This window comes from Sinohyriopsis cumingii, chromosome 11 (assembly GCF_028554795.1).
Source record: "Sinohyriopsis cumingii isolate HCF-2022 chromosome 11, ASM2855479v2, whole genome shotgun sequence".
Taxonomy (NCBI): domain Eukaryota; kingdom Metazoa; phylum Mollusca; class Bivalvia; order Unionida; family Unionidae; genus Sinohyriopsis; species Sinohyriopsis cumingii.
This window is the reverse complement of record NC_142971.1, coordinates 114489465-114505957: the sequence shown is the minus strand read 5'-3', so window position 1 is coordinate 114505957 and position 16493 is coordinate 114489465. Positions and strand designations below refer to the sequence as shown.

At 36.5% G+C, this 16493-nt stretch overlaps 1 long non-coding RNA gene across 1 annotated transcript; it reads right to left on the bottom strand.

Annotated features, from left to right (window-relative positions):
• Positions 1-11513: 11513 nt before the first annotated feature.
• On the bottom strand, positions 11514-14891 carry LOC149789461 (uncharacterized). Its single transcript, XR_016424481.1, has 3 exons — positions 14783-14891; positions 12151-12333; positions 11514-11696 (listed from the first exon to the last, which is right to left on the bottom strand). It is a non-coding gene; the product is annotated as an uncharacterized LOC149789461 (long non-coding RNA).
• Between the last annotated feature and the right edge of the window lie 1602 nt (positions 14892-16493).

The window sequence follows — 16493 nt, the reverse complement described above, 5'->3', positions numbered from 1 at the left end:
TTGCTTCTTCGCCTCTCCACGTGAATTTAATTAGAAGTTATATTTCCGATTACTATGACTGAAAAAAAACACAAGTGTAATTCGATACATATGGGGAAGACAACACAATGTGGTCAACAATGTGTAGGCGAATACTGTTGGATACACTCTGGCCGAATCAGAAAGGGTGGAGGTCTAGTTATGTGGGAAGTATGTTACGTTGGTGTTCGTGGAAAAACACCTGTATATGTTCTACATGGTGGCAGAGAGCGACAATAGGCGCGTTGGTATGAATGTTCCATGCCGGATGCGAAAATTAAATTAGCGGAAAAGTGTTATATATATATATATATATATATATATATATATATATATATATATATATATATATATATATATATATATATATATATATATATATATATATATAATGCCTAGTGAAGACGGCAGTTATTATCACAACAATAAAGGGTGAAGTTATTCATGATACTGAAAAATATCGACATGGAAAGTCTGACAATAGCAGGGTGGCTATAGACCTATCGAGCATGACGCACATTCGTGGTCGGTTAATGTACAATTTCCCACTTAGGGACGCAATTGCAAACACTATCAAGAACCACACATGCGTTGTTGTTGTTGTTGTTGTGGGGTTTAACGCCATTTTTCAGCACACGATAAGCTATGCATCGGTGCCAGTATTAATGGCTGAGGAAGAACCCGGGAAAACCCCGGGAAGAATAACCGACCCACGAGAAGCTGCTGGCAAGCTTTCTCACATACCCACATTGGCTGAATCCTAGACTCGAAACCACTCAGACAGAGGTGAGATGGCAGTGATCCGTAACGGAGAGCGCTTTAGACCACTCGGGGCCCCAACCACACATGCGTAAGAACGGTCCAAGTGGCAGTTTACAATGTTAAGCCTTAAAGGCATATAACGTATACCGTACAGTATAAAGGTATACGTTGTTAATGCCTGAGAGCCTTAACAGTGCTAACAAATTTAGCCTTGAAGGCTTTAACAATGTAGATGATCGGGTGCAAGAACGATCCAATATCTGTCGGACTTATCCGAAGTGATTTTGATCCAGGAGGTGAATTTGATCAGTTTGTTCTTCCAAACGGAGATTGTTACAGAACAGAAAGTTTTCATGGCAAACTGAAATCAATGGCACTGAAGCACACTAGTAATTTCGATGGGGTTGACGAGTTTACAAGAATTTCATTCACAGACAAATCAGTGGTTTCTTATTATGCACGAAAACATAATAACTGGAAACCATGACCAAAATGTTTTCTCCAGTGTGTCCAACGAACTTGGGTGGAGTAACTCAGATTACAACCCAGACGATGTTATTTCAGTTGACACGGTTGCGTGTCGCCCTGCAAGTGTTCTTTGTCGTAGTGTGTACTCACCATACTTTGAAGGTTTTGCTCAACCAACATATGAACTTACCAGGGTTACAATAAATGGACCACCTCCAGATATTGACCTCACTGGGTTTGCTGAAATTAACAGTTATGAGTTTTCCCCTGAAGTTCATCCGGTTATCTCAGCATGGATTGAAAGAAACTTTGTTAAACATCAATTGCGTGAATGTTACAAACAACCACATGGTAGGGCTCCTGTTGTTTTATTAAGGTTTATGCTGGACAAAGTCCGACAAACACATCTTGACCGATAAACGGTAACAAAATCAATCATCAGATATAGACCACAGAAAAGTTTGGCTTCCGGAGCCATCCGCTGGTGCATCTCGCAAAGACACTTCCAAAGGTATAGGACGAACAATAATAAGCAAATTTACCTAAGGAGCATCCGCAGACTGTAAACATGTAAGTAATAAACTTGTCATTGATAAGGATGAACTAGATTTTATCATCAACGAATCAATACACATTGTCAAATACATTTCTAAGACCCATGTTAAACTTGGTGATATCTTCGGACATGTAATCAAGTACAACGGCGGAGAATCACCACAATATACTCACTTACGGTCAACAGTGTTTGCCTACGTCAGCATTAAATTATTATCGATAATTGACTAATTTACAACAACCGCTGTCAGAGATGCAAATAATTCGTTTCGCTTTGAACGCAGATACATACAAGAACTTGAAAACTACTCAGTGTTCTTGCTTACTGTTAGCACCCGAGTCCATGGACTCAGATGTGAACACTCCAATTATCTCATCATTGTCCCGCTAATAACGTTGCTCGCATCGCGGTTGTTATTAACCATCGTGTAAGCCGTTCTCGAATCGTTAGCGAACTCGTGTCATTTAGCATGTCAATAAACGCACGGTCGCCAATGTGTCGCGCGGATGTATCGTAGTCCTTTTAAGCTAGATCATGACAGATAGATGCCCCATCTAACTCGTTGACCGGGTTCTTGCCTGGTCTCGGACTATCCAGAGGATCTAGTCGTATATCCAGTCGAGTAATTATATCCCGGGAATGTTTCTCTCCGGGGTAATTTCACGTGTTTTATCACGCTCCAATTTGCTACCCGCCGACATAAACTTATATCTTTCGCGCCACATTGCGCACAAACCCCAGTAGTTGCGTGCCGTTTATTTTTAGTGGTGACTACACGGGCATCTACTGTGCCTGTGTAACCTTAGCATCACATGTAATATAAAAGTATGGGAATTTTATGTCACTATGGCAGCAGTCAATTTATTGCCCAAGGACAATAATTTGTCTGAAGGACGTTTATGATCCCGCGACGAGTTTTACGTAGTTGACTTTTCAACGACAAAGAAACCATAGCCTGTAAAGCACAACGAGTCCCTACCCAACAGTGTGCGTGCGATAGTCATAGGACCGTATGGGTGTGGTAAGACTCAGTTGTTGTTAAAACTCTTATGAGAATGCTACGATGTGACAAGTTATATCTGGTTGTGTCAACCGCCTATCATCAGGTGTGTTTCAACGTCCTGCGAGACTACAACGATCCCACCAAGTACATCTAAGGCGGCGACATTTTTTAATTCATCAAAATCAAAGACGCAGCTGCTATCGATGACATAGATGGCGGTCTTTATAACTAGGTATGTACGACGATGTGATGCTTGAGAAGCAATCTAATCCATCCGTGTTATTCCCCAAGGTTAGGCACAAAAGCACAGACGTGTTATATTTGACACAACGATGCACACAAATCTCCAATGTCATCCGGGAAAACGTCAATATGTTATCTATGTTCAACCGAATAGACTCATACACGCTCATAAATATTCTTGTCACATGGTGTTCCGCAGACACGGATTTCAAAGAGGGATGATCTCACCGCGAAGTTCGAGCAAACAATGGCCTTGTTGATGAAGCTAACAACACAATTGTCGTGGCAAACGGAGCAGTCTCAACGTCTAAGCCGCCATTGTAGAGTCTTCCAGATGACATTTAGCTATCTTAGGAACCACTTTAGACATACCGGAGAAAATCAGAGGAACACCTGAGTAAATCAGAAGAGGAGTGGGGGAAACCTACCAAGTACGCATCAGAATTTGCCACAAAACCAAAAGTTTAAAGGAATAATTTCTTGAGGACGCAGACATTTAGTCAGAAACGAGTTTGCTCATAGACATAAACACCTATTACCAGGAAAAGCTCCCAAGAGCGTTGATGAGTGGTACAAATGAGTTTATCGAGATGTAACCAGAAGTATGTATTAGATAAGGATGGAAAGAAGAAGAAGGCCGATGATGACTGGCTTAGATTTACAAGTATCATGGTGGTGCTCTCGGGTTCCAATCAGATGGCGTGCGGTAAAACTTCATTGCCAGGTAAAAGTCAAGCAAAGGGCACGGAGATCATTAGCCGACGTGAATCGCGGCGGCCACAATCATGTAACGATAATATCATTGGAGCGGCATAAAGAGATGCATGCAGCCAGTCTGCTGGCTGAAGTTGATGGATTAAACGACCTCGTGGGGAGTACGTGTAGGTGAAAATGTCCACGATGTGACCTATGAAGCTACAACAATGTGACAGTGGATGTACAAGAGTGGTGTCATGGACCCACATAAATACCTCGCGCTGATTGACGCGTGTACGACAAATAAAATTTAAGGCCGTGTTCGCAATATAATGGATTCCAATGTGAATCACAGCAGAGTAAGTTACCGAGTTGAAAGAATTATTGCAAATATCAAAATATCACTCCGAGTACCACCGGAATTTAATGTTTTATTTCTAAGCGTGATGATGGCGCCAACTGGTCACACACTTGAGATAGCGTTGGCTCAGCTGTGTGCATATTACAACTGGCCCAACATTAGCTGCAGAAAGCGCACTTAATGTCGTTACAAAGTCGACCAATCAGGTGACCGCTTTGCACAAATATACGGCGCAGAGAATTTTAGAATGCTACCAATATTATTCTGGGTAGTTAAAATTACTGTAATTGAAGAGGAAAAAACAATACGAGCAAACGTGAAGAGAGACGGCAAACAAACTGAGTTCGTGAACACATAAAACAATTTGCCACAATAGACGGTTTAACCGTGTTAGTGGTTTACACCTGGGTAGATACGGAATACTTGTTTTTCAAAACCAATGTGGTTAGATAAAAACTTGCAACGTTAGACTGACTGACATTATTATTACGACTCATGGTCGGTCGTCAGCAATGTTGCGAAATCAACGAGCTAGGTAAAATTAGAGATTCTGGGATATCCCGTGTTCTCATCACAGATGAAATACTAAGTCGTGTTGCTCTCGCCGAAGATACAATGCGAGGAGGACTCAACGACAGCAAATTTGTCGCCGTGTGCGACTCAGAACTAAAGCAGTATACGGAGACAAAAACAAATTAGTGGACATCCAAACTGCTGTGCAGAAAAATGATCTTGATGCACATGTAAAGGCATTTTCCCGTATACGTAAAACAATGTCCAGGGCGCCTCTAAAACCATCAATGATTTTTGTATAGAAAAACCAATGAGATGCAGCAAACCTTGCCGATATTGCCACGAAATAAGCCCGCTGCAAACAACAGGGATTAATGTTAAAACGTTACAATCTGAACTGGAAATTGTCAAGACTGCTACCAACACACTTACAACCCTGTTCGGTTTCGTCAATAAATCAGTCAGTGATTTCCTCAATGACAGTAAAGCCATCATATCGTTACAAACTGATCTTGAGTTAACCAAGTATGAAATCAGAAAGGTTTGTGATGAAGTTGGTGAACTCAGTCCTCAAGAGTTTAAAAAAGAAGATTTTGGAAAATCAGAGAGAACCGAGACAAACCCCTCTATGGCGGCGTGTGTGTAAGCCCAAATGGTTATTATGTAAATAAGTCTGGTATCTGGGTTAATGGCAACCCAGTGACTCCTCAAATAGCTACACTGGAGACAAGACTTTACTCGCATATAAGATCGTTGAATGGTGTAAAACGCGGGGTACAAGCGGCAATTGAATCAATTAATAATCTCAAAACAAACTTCGAGCAAAGACTTTTGCATTTGGTTGCATCCGGAGCGGTGACGTGGAATAAGACATGTGGAGTTCTTTAAGTTTTTACGCGAACATAATGGTATTGATCGAATGTCATTACATGATGACACTAAATTCATCTTTAGTGTCCAACACCAGCCCCCACGATTAGATACTGCTTTTCATTTAGTTCTGCATGACAAAATCTGCCTCAAACAGCGTGTGATTACTGTATTGAACTTTTTTCAATAACCCCTTGATTGCGCTAAGAATGTCACGGGACTGGGACTACAGATCAATAATTAGAATGACGGCATTTAAATTTATTGAACCTTCAGACGCATCGACGTAGTAAAATCAACGACGCCGAGACGCAGAAGCAAAGGAAAATGGATAAACACGAACGCATACTACAGCGATATAAACGCGCGAGCGGAAGCATTGACGTCGCAAGAGATATAGCTTCTGCAGCCACGGTAGGGCTTGCTGTAACTGGAATAGTACCACATGGACGGTCAGTGTGTTTCCTGTTGGAATATCTGCTGGTGCTGTAAAAAATATTATTAACTAGACTTCATACAATAATTGGACATCATCGCGCGATCAGGACAGCGGCGGAAAGTAGCTTATGAAGGGTAAAAAATTGTATTCGAAAACCTTGGATAACTCCATGCTGTCCGCAGGTGAATGCGCCGCTACGCTTGCCGAGGTGGACAGCTTCAATTCACACAAAACAAAGTACAATAAGGACATTAGAGGAAAATAAATAACCACTTTGTTGTAATCAACAAAAGAACATAATTGTTATTACTGTTATTATAAAATAATTGTTTTTCTCTAAAGATGGTAACACTAAAGTCCCAAACATTCGCTCAATCACATGTTTTTTCAGCGACTTTAGACATCATGGATTTATAAATCGCTTCAGTTATTGTTATTCCACTTCAGCTTGAACTTTTGTCAACAATACAAGCATGTATAACTAACTCTTCCAAGTCTACGTTGGTCGCATACATAAATGATTCAGTTTCTTTGATAAGTTTACGTTCACGAAGTAGTGTAAAACAACCTTTGTTTTTAGCTGCTCTATCTTATCAAACTTTTCCATTATAATCAATAACGCAAGCGGGCGCATTCGATAGGCGTGATGTTTTGTCTGGGCTGATATAACTGTCAAAATTGTTTGATATGCATCGAAGTATACATATGTCAGACTCCCAGCGAGCCCGAGGTGGGTGGGTGGTGGATCTGGTATAAAAACGTTTACACGGCCCATCCTCCTCTTTTTTAGTTTTTTGCCGTTCGCCGCTGTAAAGGAGAGTAAAAATAGAAGACCGCTGTGGTACCTCTCGCCCACTGCTTTCATTACGGTGCTAAAATGATCAAGTGTCAAATTTGATTCGCAGAGGGGTTGAAACGTTTCTCAATTTGCCTTTGTGCATATTAAATCTTACTTGAGCCATTGAGTTTAGGGAATATATCTTCTTGAGCATATTGGAAAGCAATCAATATCATGCATATCATAACCGAATTCCCCACTTATAATGTTTGCATGTTGAATCCTTAATGAATTAGATGCACAAAATACCAGTATATTTCCAGTATGCTAACATTAATGCTGCTATCAAGCCAGAAAATATTTGCCTTTAGTCTACTATAATAATAATTCCATTATGTTTTAATTATTTAATTTATGCTCCATTCATACTGGAATGAACGTGCGGCTAAGTAATATAATATATAGCCACGGTTACAACACCTGTGTCCTATCAATACACTATTTGTTATAACTTTGCTGGACATGAATTTTGCAAACAAAGGTGTATAGACGACCTGCATAGTGACAGCGATAATGTTCTAATCATACAGTACCTCATAATGATGTACCCATGCTGCAATGCATCAGCTCAGGTTACAATATTTAAAATACATGGACAACGTTAGTGTTTCACTTATGCTATCATGCCGCAGTCATGCTAGAAATCAATATTACAAAATAGCATAGGATTCTAGCATACTTGCAGAGACATTTAACGGTAAATAAATCATGTGACTAAGAAAACATTATATGATGAATGTTACAAAGACTAGTTAGTCTTTTTTTTGGTAATGGGGCATATACAAAATACCGGAAGATAATGGCAGAGACTACATGCACATGCTAGGTGTTAGGGATGTAGCTATAACCTATCGCGTTGTACATATACAGTTTCTAAGGAACGTATTGAATATACCCAACATTCGTTTCCTATTAATCACACACTTTTGCTGGAGACCTTTACAATCAGCAAATAATGGAAACAACGTGGACGAAATAAATAAAACTTTCTAATTGTTTAAAACAGTATGACCATAACTTCATAATTGCTCTCAAAAGTATGTATCAAAGTTAACCTTCTTTCATACAATTGTGCAATATATTAATGGATTACATTTTTCTCTATCATAACCTTTTAAAGGTTTTTTATATAAAAAAAATGGAATCTCTTAGTAATGTACTACGATGATCTAATATGCTGTTCAGTAAAGTGCTGATTTTCTAATACGCTGTTCAGTAAAGTGCTGATTTTCTAATACGCTGTTCAGTAAAGTGCTGATTTTCTGATGTGCTGTTCAATATCTTTTTAATACTACCTGGTACACAAACAATATTTTATTCATTTTGTCTTTTCGTAAAAGAAATGTTCTGCTCCCCTTGCAAATAAATTTCACATAAAGCAAATAATAGAGACTTGTTGGTTATGTAATCTAGGTCATATCCAATGAATTACTAAGGCAATGTTCCAAAATGAAGGGTGTGTAGAATGTGTAGATTTCACACGGTGGTGTCTTAACATTGGTCAATATCTATGCAATCAGATATATAATGTTTATCCAATTTATTGAATAATTATGGTTAGCAATGTGATATTTCCGTACCGTGTTTTGAAACTTTCAGCTTCTGATATGATCATTTAGGTCTCTACCATCATGCTTAATGGTGATCGCATTCAGAAATTTAAAGTTATTTAATCTTTAAAATCATGGTCATTGCATAGTTTTGTTATGGGAGGTGAATTAGCGCCTCTAGTCCTTTAGACTCTTTTGTCATTACTATAGTAGTGACTCTTGCTGGGAGGGTTCTATTGAATGATGTCAGGCGGTGTCGTTACTGCCTTCCCACCATCTGATACAAATGGTGCGATTTTAGGTAAAATACAATAACGTAAGTCATTTCTAAAACGTAAAATTATGAAAAAGAATTCAGCATCTTTCCCTGTTCCTTTTATGTTTCGGGTACCATCTTCTAAAATAAATGGCAGCAGAAGGTACTTTATAACATAAACACAATTGTGACTATTTACCTGATTGACAAAGCAACGTAACCATTCCAGAACACTTTATAGTCTAAAAAATCATACTTACGTGATGATCATGGCCATCACTGAAACGATTTTTCTATGGCTTATCTTTTCCTGGTGGTGTAATGCAATTTGATATACTAATAATGTTGTTATATCAACCTGAGACCCGCCCATGGCGAATTAATACGCATATATAAATATTGTTTGAACAGAAGGCCATTGCTTCTATACTCTCTAGGTCAGTGATGAATTTCCACTGATTGATCATTATATAAGAAAATAACGAGAAAAAATACGAATAATCCTCGGTTTCTAAAAGAATTAAATATGGTACAATATGATATTTCTGCTCTCTCTCTCTCTCTCTCTCTCTCTCTCTCGCGCCCTTGTGCACGTATGGGACAAAATGACGGCATATCTGTGGAGTGAGAGAGAAGAATAAAGTATACTTAATGAATCCCTTGAAATTCAAATTAAACAAAGTAGCCTACAGGTACCTTGCTCATCTTAACGACATTTGTACACTTTCCATCAGATGTTTCCTTTCCGTGAGATTTTTCTACAGTGTTCTGAATACCGTACAGTACATTTCCTGGTTAGAAGCGCATGCACATATTGGAATTTTGTTCTTTTCTTTTATTTTTTGGAAAAATAAAACATATAACAAGGTTCTAAAACAGATTCTCTCTCTCTCTCTCTCTCTCTCTCTCTCTCTTTCTCTCTCTCTCTCTCTGTATGTGTTAGTTTGCACCATATCAGTTTTACCACAGTGTATATGTTCGTGCGCGTGGACAACCGCAGGAAAATATGACTGAAAAATCCTTGAAAAAGCAAGCGTAGCCGAATTAAGCCTCTGTGATTAAACTATCATTAAAATGTCTTTGGATATATGAATGATTTTAAACTTTACAGACAATAACTGATCAACGGAAATGAGAGAGAGAGAGATAGAGAGAGAGAGATGTAGGATATAAACAATCTTATGATAAGTAGAAATTTTAATTAAAGCATACTTATCTCTTGTTGGTTTGACATTTCGCCTTATTTTTATTCGCCGGTAAGTGAATGGCTGTGCCTTCAGTGTTTAAGAAGCTACCCATACTGTTTTGTAGTGCTCTGCATTCCCCATTTTAAAATTATTCATGTTTAAATATAAATAAATATCAAAGATCATAAAAGGAAATAAATCGACAAAGAGGATTGTGACATACATTTTGTATCGCACACACTGTTCAGGGATGTGATTCACTCTGTTAATACACAGTAGCCTGCAGATATTCGTAACTTCGTTGGAGATGCTAGTATGTGCATTTGTATGCGATATAAACTAAATATATGTATAGTATATAATATGTGCGCTGTATCTTTGATATACCGGTCGTTGTATTAATGTTCCCTTAAAATAAAACTCGGTAAGCCTCGTAAGATTATAAAGAAATATTTATACATCTGAACGAGACTTCGTGTATATATATATATATATATATATATATATATATATATATATATATATATATATATATATATATATATATATATATATATATAATCTTGAAATCGTTTTGCTGATGTTCTGTGATCATCAGTCTAAGCCTGTAAATAAAACATCCAATTCATTACCAATGTCGATGAATTTCTAAATATTTCACATACCTGCACAAGTCATATTGGAAAAACACCGAATGCGAGTGACCTTACCAAATTCTTTGCACAAACCAATTATATGCAACACTTAGAATCTGATTAGTTTTAAAACTACATTACAAAACGATACAATTAGGATAATTATCCTATGTCCTCCTGTACTATGTGATAACCTGCCTCAGATAATTCTCTTTACATTTAAGGAACCAACAGTAATTCAGACTCTAGCGATTAAACTATGCCAGCATGTAGGACAATGGATGGAAGTATTGTGTGCTTGAAAGAGCATGCATCTACTGTGCGCAAGATTATGGCCGTGCAGTAGGACATACAAGGAATGCAGAAGACGCCTATACATAACTTTACAGAAAACCTTCGGGTGCCAAGAGGGACAAAGAAATAGAAAATGGTAAATCACAGTACATGACACTAAAGGTAAATTTAAAACGTAGTATGCAGTGATAACTATAACTGTATATTTATATAAACCGATTCAATCTTTTAAAAGAATTCAATTTTACTTTATTTTCAAATTTGAAAAACATACAATCTTTATGTAAAGGAACAATATTCATTCAACATGGTGTGATACGTACAGACGCAATTTTGGTTTTCTTGTGCTGCTTTTCTACCTGCAAAAAAGCACCGATTAGCTTTAATTAAGATTTTATGATAATTAAGTAGAGAATTTATATTTTTAAAAAACTTCAAAATGTAACGACTTAAAAGCACATTTAAATCTTTAAAGATTACTTTAACACAATTAGATTCATATAAATTGACAAATTATTTAAGTTTATAATTGAGATATTGGGAATTCCTCGCCACATATTGATATATTAGCTATTACATGTAAAGGTATATGTAGATATAAAATACATAGCATGTCTCTTTTGCCAGTTGTCTAATCAAAACTTTTCAGACTTAAAAAGAAGGCTATAATTATGGTCTCCAAATCTGGTTTTCTTGTGACGTTTAAACTTTTCAATAAAATATAATTCTCTTGTCAGTTATAACTAATGTTAGCACCAGATTTGATGAAAAATGCAAACACTGATTTTTATAATCAACGCAAAGAGAAATCACTGACATACTTTCTATTTAGACCTTTCTACAACACCAGCATGATCCACATCCGGGCGTTAGGCTGTTTTCGCCTGCAGTAAATACGTAACCTTCCTTGGCATCACAAACTCGACGCTCCGCTTCCTTATTCCCGCCAAGAGCCTTGATGAAAACAAGATCACTTGCAGTCCATTGATGACATGTCCAAAGGGTCTCTTTAGAAAAAGGGGAACAATAATGAATAGATTTCACTTCAACTGGGTACCTAATATGAATGGCATTAAAAGCTACATTGAGTACCATAGACGTTTACTTCTTATAACAGAAGATAAATTCCCTTTTTATACTAATTTTCTACTAATGACGCTTACCTAATGGTATGAAACCCAGCTTAGTTGTATTATTATTATTATTATTATTATTCTAATGGTATGAAACCCAGCTTAGTTGTATTATTATTATTATTATTATTATTATTATATTCCTCGATATTATAAATATGTTATGGTCAGATTTTAAATGTAAGCTGGATGCCTATTCATCGCATCTTTGTTTTTAGCAATTAAGGACTAAGCAGACCTGCTGAGAGAACGTATTAGCTTTGTTTCGCTCTCTTACTTACTTAAGATAATAGAGTCGTAACGCTTTGTAACAAACAACTGAACATGCCTTGTTTTTGACAGCACCAGCATCCGCCACATCCGGGTACTAGACTGCTTACACCTCCCGTAAACACGTGACCTCGGATGTCCTCGCAGACTTTACGCTCCACTTCATGGTCCCCAGCACCTCCTCGAGCATTAATCAAATCTTTGTCCTTCGCAGTCCAATGATAGCAATCCCAAACAACATCTTTAATACAAATAATGTATTTGTTAGATGAGTACTCTTCTTATGCCTGTTGTATAAATTTAAGTTCTGGTTCTTACATTAACATCCTGCACAGGCGCCATTCCTTGGGAAGTGGCTGTAACACGAGGTGACTATTTTCTATCGTTTAATGCTATTGCAGAAAATCCTAGGATACTGGCTTTCAAAATTTGGTGTTCAAACCTCACTCACTCTCTAGGCCATCTAAGCCACTGGTCACAAAATTTGATAAATTAAACATTTGTGCCAATGATCCTCAAATTTGTTTTGGAAGAAATTCTTTGGCCACTAACCGTAAGAACTTTAAAATCCTGGGCCAATAATTCCCAAACCTTATCGAAACAGGTAGGCCAGTGGCTTGTAAACGTTTATGAGACAGCAAATATGACCATTACTCTTCAAAGTTTTATTTAAGAAATACTTCAGATACAAATCGCCAAATTTTATCAAGACATCTGAGCAGATAGTCATCATAATTATGAAAACCCTAGGCCAGTCATCTTCAACGTTTAAGAAAAACCGCCATGACATTCAAACTTTTCGAAGGCACAAAGGCCGCCAAAACCTTTAGGCTCCAAAAGCAAAGGATCAAATAGCAGCGCATATGTACCCATTTTAATCATTTCAAATTCATTAAGAAGTGACTTCTAACAACTATATGCATTTTGAATTAATATAAATAATGGACTTCATATTTTTTTTAAAAGACTAACAAGCCGTGCACCATATACTTCTCGTGAAACGCAAAATTATGCAGTTGATAAAGAAAAGTCAACTGAATTTAACGAAATAAATATAACCGTTTTTGGCATACAAACCAAGAAACATTTTCGTTAATTACGTTCTGAAAATTTAGTACTAATTATACACTGAAGAGACGTCGCACATAGTATGACAGGAAAATTTTATAAAATCAATTAGACTGCGCAGTGTACATTTATTGTTGAGTTTAATTATATTGGCGTGCGCACAATTGTGCATGTGCCACATGACAATATGATGATGTGGCATATCATATTGGCCTTTGTGAGTTTCAAGTATATCAGAGTTATGTAAATCGATGTATAGGTTTCATATATACCTTCAGATAAGAAAACTCAGTGCAATTCTGATATAATAAAATCAGTGTGTACTATCTCCAAAATTCCACCAGATCATGATTGTCGTTATTTGAAAGGGAAGAATAAATTTGTGATTATGAATGTATGGGCAATGTCTGTTCGGAAACAATTATATGACATTATGGAAGACAAACTGCATCAAATAATATCCTTAAGTTAACAAGTTAAACAAAAATTACAAACTTTATAACGATAACTTAAAACTAAAGAAAAAAATACGAAATAGGGTGGACTTGTTTATTTTTCTCAAGATAGCAATACATGGAGGTAGAGCATGTCCGGATCAGAGTATACATGATATCCATTTTATGCTCAAGTAGAAGGAAGAACTACTAATACGGATTATGAGTCTACTGTTAAATACGGTGTAACAACTACTTAAAGAATTAATTGTATGCAAACAGGTTATGACTCAGATCAAACTATTATAATAAAATTTCAGGATGGTATTCAAAAGTTAAAAGTTAGAACAAACGATGCAGCTGCTAGAATTGGCATATTTTCATTACCCAGCGAGACAGTCATAAAAATGTGTACTATTGTTGGTTATAATAATACTTCACAAAAGTCATCAGACTTATTTAACCTAGGAATAAATACTATTTTAAAACCTATGTGGTAAAGTTTTAACTTTGAACAGGTCTGTAAGGCAAGTGTTTCAGTCGAAACGGCCTTTGCGGCTGTTAGTTAAGGTTTTTCGAGAATTACATGACTTGTAATTCCTTTAGATTCATTGACAATTGATACATCTTGATTACGTCTTGTTGGAAAACAATCAATTAATGGCCTCAGGGATATACAAATTTAAAGGTAAGTGGCATAGGGCACTCCATAAATATATGTTGAATAGTATAAATTGCAGCCTAGTGGTTTTTGAAAGAACAAACAAAATGTTTTATTTGTAACATATGGCCCAGGATTATGTCTTTCAGAAGTGTCTGCATGTATATATCTTCTCTCTCTCTCTCTCTTTATATATATATATATATATATATATATATATATATATATATATATATATATATATATATATATATATATATATATACTTTGATATGGTGCTTTTGTAGAAAAAGGTGACTTGCCAAGGTTTACAAATATTAGTTTACCATTGAGGAATAGTTCAAATATTTGTGAATATTCTGTTGATCGAGTTTTATATTGGACAAACTGCGAGGAAATTTATCTAAATCATCCTCATACACTTCCTATTATATCTAATATTTCTACATTAATTATTATTATAGTGTGAATAATCTCAACTTGGCCTACAGCTGAAAAATGAAAAATTAGCTCATGTGTGAACTTACCTGCATAGGCGTATTTCTGAAGTAACAGGATAAGTATGCAGCTGTAGAGCGATGGCGAACACTTCAGTTTTTAAATCTTAGAAATACGTTCGTCTCTGACTGGTTTCAGTCAATAATTATTATCTGACTGAATCCTCACAAGCAATCAGCTTTATGAATAACTGAATACTCTCTACTGTAGTAATGGGTCTACTTTACGCCTGATCCTTAACCTATCACGTTAGTAATTTGAGATGACATATCTAAAAACAGGATAAAACGAAGTCTGGCTTTGGTGTCGTGATAGTCAGCACACACACACACACACACACACAATAAAGCATGCATTTCCTGAAGGCGAACCTATGCGAGGATTGGATGTTGCATTGAAATGGGTGTGTTTATTGTAGTAATTATGTTATTTTCTAAAGGATACTTATCGATGAAGATGATCTTGAAGATGATAGGCGGTGGTCCCATAAAACGTAAACATACACTGTTTTCCATCACGTCTACTATTTGGTAGTAAATGGATACATTTAGAGTTCTTACTAATACAACCTATGTGTTACGAAGAGCATTAGAAAACTTAAAATTGCAATTGATGTTTCTAAACGTGTTCAATATGTCGTCCCTGCAAATATCACAACAAATTCTCCTTTGTTTCCATCAATTAATAATTAATACAGAAGTCATTCATTAAGCGTCAATCTTTCAAAATTTACTTAGGCAGCATAGGCTATTATTACAGCCTTTTTTCATGAAAACTATAGCCGTATTGGATACGTATGCCATCAAACTGATTGTCTGAGTGTATAATAATCTGAGATGATGAGATGTAGATTACTTAAGAAAGGTGAGACCGTCAACCTAGTCCCTACAATGTTATCAATATATTTAAGCCAGCACTAGATATCGCCTGTCGAATTGTATTCACAAGGCATTCACAACGTTTCTGCAAATCAATCAGATAAAGGTCCATAGGTTGAATATATTGTTTATGTTTTTATTGAATGTATTAAAAGTAAACTTGCTTTCTTAAGACAACAGCGTCGCGTAAGTCTGTAGACAAGATGTATATTGTTTATATTTGTGTATTCATAATATCTTAATACATCTTGTTCCTATTTCTCTAAATTAGCTAGACGAATCTCCTCAGTACTTCTAAGCGTTGAACAAATTGCTAGGTACAAAATGTTCAGGAAAGTTGCATGTACAAAATCAAAGGAATGAATATCAGGGGCCATATGTGGACGTAAAATAGAGACTCCTTATAGGCTTACGTATTAATACCATATGAGTATCTTATTGTTTCTCACGAATTGTTCAACTGATCTAAACGCTTAATACTGTGTGAGCAGTTCTGTAAGTAAACAATTTCAAGGAATTGTTGAAATCAAACTATTTTATGCCGGGGTTCATGATGTGGAAAATGTTGATATAAACTTTATTAGATTTGTATAGTCGTTACAATGACCCTCCAATTTCTCTGGTTTTCTTCGAGCAATTTTGTCAGTGCATTTTAAAGGGCTTAACACAGTTCATATACACACATTTTCAAGGAAACGGTCCATGTCAAATTACTCTGAGTAGGGAATGCGCGAGACCATAAGTGGACGAAAGATGATATCTTGAAATATCGGTTTGACAAATCTGTCCCAAACTTGTCCTACTCGTGAAGCAGATTACTAAATCCAGTCGTTCAAAAGAGAGTCTAGTCGGAGATCTCTAA